Source organism: Aplysia californica, unplaced genomic scaffold (assembly GCF_000002075.1).
Source record: "Aplysia californica isolate F4 #8 unplaced genomic scaffold, AplCal3.0 scaffold00163, whole genome shotgun sequence".
Classification (NCBI taxonomy): Eukaryota; Metazoa; Mollusca; class Gastropoda; order Aplysiida; family Aplysiidae; genus Aplysia; species Aplysia californica.
In genome coordinates, this window is record NW_004797433.1 from 870,846 (window position 1) to 875,647 (window position 4,802).

A 4,802-nucleotide genomic window follows, 5' to 3' on the forward strand; every position below is an offset into this window, starting at 1 on the left:
AGAGAGAGAGAGAGAGAGAGAGAGGGAGAGAGAGAGAAGCTCATGGACACAATAACGGCCATTTAGTGAAAGGAAGAAAATAAATATATGCAGAGGGAGACAGGAGAAAAACAAAATAAGCAGGACCGACCAATCGCATTCTCCACGTCTGTTTTATTATATTAGTAAAGAAAAGGTTTATCTCTACAGTTTACTGTTGGAAAAGTACAGCGGACATACCGAAACAAACAGAGGAAAAGAAGAGTAATAGACGTTTCCAAAACCGCCCTCCAAAAACAAAAAATCTCGAACAATCGCAATTAATAACAAAGGCAACGACAGCAACAGAAAGGTGCATAAACACGTCTAAAACGCTGAAGTGTCACAGCGTGTTTGGGGGTATAAAGACTCCTTATATCACAGCGTGTTTGGGGGTATAAAGACTCCTTATATCACAGCGTGTTTGGGGGTATAAAGACTCCTTATATCACAGGGTGTTTGAAAACAAAACAAAAGAAAAACAACAAAAGAAACCACACAGCAAACATAAACACACACACACACACACACACACACACACACACACACATACACACACACACACATACACACACACACACACACACACAAGATTTTCAGCAAATACAGGAACAGCGCACGGGTGCCCAAGAGATGACTTTCAACCACAGAATAACATCAACATACTCTGATGTTACTTCGTAGTCATTAATTGCCGCCAGTGCACATTTTACCTACCACGCAGGACAAAATCCGATACACACTCCTTATATTTACGACAGGCGACAAGGTAGACGTGCGTGAAAGGTGATCCATCTCAGTTTATATTTTTGGTGTGCTGTTAACTGTTTACATTCTACACTTAGCTGATCCGGTGTCCGAGATGTTATGGGTAAGCTATTACCGTTGCACACAAAAGACGTTCGTTTTTCGATTCTTACCCGGGAAAGTCTATCTTACCAAGTATCTGGTTCTTTTAGCCGGGATCCTACATTGTACCCAGTATGGAATGCCTTTGGTTTTAGCAGGCATGGCAGAGCAAAGCCGCACTTCCCAAAGATCTGTACTGAGTCGATAGGGCCGTGCAACGTTTACAATAATATTGCACACTATGCCGAGTAAGCATTTCCGAGGGGGCTCTCAAGGTCTAGAGGTTACGGTGTTCGCCGCTCATTCAAAGGTCCCGGGTTCGAATTCGGGAAGCGACCGAAAAATTTTCTTTTCTAAAAGTGTCTCCTTCCACCTCATTTCCTGCTCTCAAGCAATGTTCTGTCGTCTGCTTTCGTCGTCATTTTCTGCCCCCACCCCCTCATCTCCTTTGCCCCCTCCTCTGGGCTCCTGACTCTTTCTGTAGCCTTTTTACTGCTACTCCTTGGCGCCTTCTTACTGCTGTCTCTCAGCCACACCCCTAATCTTCTGGTAGGAAAGATCTACACCTAGCCTTCTCGGACAAGGGCGAAAAATCTCGGAGGTCCCGTGTGCAAGTTGCGCACGTACGATCCCTTGGTGGTCTAAAATCGATAAGAGTAGGCCTCGGCCGCCACCAGGGAAAAATTCAAAATGACGCGCAACGCCTCAAATACACCCCCCAAAAAACAAACAAAAACAAAACCACACACACACACACACATACACAAATAAACAGTTGGGGTAATTCGTCCAGACCTCTTTTCACTGCTTCCGGGTTCTTGTGGTTGCCCTTTTATTTCAACTTCTTTGTTGATGTAGTTTGTTTGTTTGCTTGTTTGTGTACGCGCGTGTGCGTGCTTGTGTGAGTGTGTGCGCGCGTGTGTGTTTGTGTGTGTAGGTGTGTGTGTGTGTGTGTGTGTGTGTGTGTGTGTGTGTGTGTGTGTGTGTGTGTGTGTGTGTGTGTGTGTGTGTGCACGCACGCGTATTTATTGTTAGAAATATCCTAAGACCGTTTGACAAACAGAGAATGTGAAAAAGAGCACAGGTGTCTTCGTAAAATCAATTCCTTGTGTTATAAGGATGCAATATAAAATTTCTGTTTCCATTCGAGTCTGTTCTCTTTGAATTACGATGGACAAAGCCTTAATTTATAGGTTCAAAAACAATACTTCCTTCAGGTTTAAAAAAGACCCTCTTTTTATTCATCAAATTTTTTTTCAGGAATTTTTTTTTATGCAAACAGTAAAAACGAAACAAAATAGATGACTAATAACGCTAGACAACGATATTTCCTCTCCGTATTTGTATAATGAATTAACTTTTATGTCCTGGTAAGATTTTCCTTGTAATAACCGGAGCTATTGTGTTTAGTGCCGAGGGGAACTCCAAAGTAATACATTGTGTAATTGAATTAAGGACCAGAATGGCACGCCACAGATTGGAATGGTAAATAATGTAGCAAGTGTCAGCACAATTATGTCACATTATTGGGTTGTCTTGACGTACCAGTGTATCTCCTCCAGGAGTGGTGGGTGACCTTTACGTCAAGCACTTGGTGTGAGTAAACATGACGCGCAATACCATTAAAAAAATAATGATCTAGGTATTTTACGCCCCTTTGACAGAAATAAGACACATTAGAAGGCGGACTTTTGACCCTGTTTGTTTGTCTGTTTGTTTGTTTGCTTGTCTGTTTGTTTGTTTAAGTAAAGAAAAGCATGTCGGCACAGTAATGAATGGTCATTCAGTGCAAGGAGTACGTAAGACAGGATAGACAGAAAACCTCCCAGAGTGAACAATATCCCAGCAGAAAGACAGAAGTACTCGGTAAACACTCTCCACATTCGGAATCGAACTGAACTCTCCAGAGTGCTACAGCAAAACGCTTAATTAACTGCTACACCACAAACGCCTGTTGAAGCTGAAAGTTCTTTACAAAATTTAAGAAGGTTCTGGTATGTAACCTCATGTTCGCTGGTGAGTGTGCCCTATTGTCACATGACGAGACCAGCATGCAAGAAAGTAGGGATTTTTTTCACCACATGTAACAACTCTGGGCTTACCATCAGCATGAAAAAGGCTGAAGCCCCCCCCCCCCCCCCAAACAAACATGATGCTCCACTGACATCATTTCTCCCGCGTCGTAAGAGAAAAATACCAGGGTCATGCATGTAATCAAGGCCAAAAGAATTACCATGTTTCTTCACGGGAATATGCCATGGAGATCTCCAAAATATAGCGTTTCTAATTATGACATAATACGTCAAATTTGCAGAACTAAACAGCGAGGATATATATATATATATAAGGTCCCAGCAGAAAGACCGAGATACTTGATAAAAAAATTCTCCCTGCACGGGAATCTAGCTCAGAACGTACCAGTGACGGTAAAAGAGGTTCCAAGTTCAGATTTGTTTGAGTAAGCGTTTTACGGCACTTGCAACACAATTAGGCCATATAATTGCCGAAAATTAGAGGCGTTACAAGAGAGTAACAAACAAACAAAACTGAAGGAGGAGGGACAGACGAAAATTGTTTGATATGAAAGAAGGACCTGAGCACCTGCCAACCAAACCCTCCAAATTTAGAACAACGAAAATGCAGATACTATAAAATGTCATCAGTGCATTTGAATAAGACAATAGTTTCGTTTGATTGGCATTGGATGTCAAAATATAACTTAAACAGCATTTTGAGTCAACGAGTCCTTTCTTCTTCAAAGCGCATATTTATGACTATTACACTGTCGCTGAAGAGGGCGGGGGGGGGGGGGGGGGGGGGGGGGGGTTGTCTGTTTGGGCGGCTCACGTTCATCCACGTTGGAAAGAGAGGCACTACATCAAACTTAATCAATCTGCCAAAAGCATATATTGAAACGCACAAAAACCAAAACATGGAGATGGGTTTTTGAAAACCGATGAAAAATAACTTTGTCATTGCCTTGGCACTGAAATATATAATATTTTTTAAATTGCAAAAATGATAAATTGAAGGTCACGTTTCGGGAACGAATGTGCCCACGTTGGACTCTAAGAAACAATTAATATTCCACACATTGATTATGACCCACTCTACAGCAATGATAAATCTTAATTTTTTTCATTTCTTATTCATTATTGTCCGAAGAGAACCAGCTGATATAGCATGGATATCGTTCGATTTTTCGCTCGTCAAGACAAAAGATAATAACATAATGGCGGTTTAGTACTGAAGAAACGGGGGAAATTACACAAACTAAAAGGAAAGACGTGGTGGGCTTGAAAAGAGACACCTTCCACTACTCATGCGTTTGAGTTTTGTTCGAGTAAAGAGAAGCACATTGACACATTAATGGCCATTTAGTGCAGGGGAAAAGTAAGATAGACTGAAACAACAGAAGGGAAAGTAAAGGAGTAGGAAATACCAGCAGCGCCCGCCAACCACCCACCCCCTCACGCGTCACCATTCGTAAAGATGGACTCCATAAAAGGAGCGAACATCGGCAGAAATATGACGTCGCACCTCCCCCGCCCGCACTTTTATTGTGCGCCAATACCTCGATTCATTCAAACCGTTTGAACCACCTCTCCTCCGACTCCGCGTGCTTTTGGTTGTTTTTTGTTTTTTTTTACCTCACTCAAGAGTCTATTTCTGTTCGGACTTCATTTGAAGACCGCGCTCGGGCTCAAACGCAGGTATGGGCTAGCATTCTAAAAACAAGGAAACAGGCACGTCAAAGCAGACGTTTGGCCGGACGCGAGGAAAATGGATGGACTGACGTAGGCTCTTTCCTCTCCGGCCCATTCATGGCGCGGTGTGGGAGCGGGCTACAGCAGAAACCTTTTAGCGCATTGAACGTGGTGAAATACTAGTAGTTGCTTAAAGAGCAAGGGGAGGAGAAAGAGAGAGACAAAAAA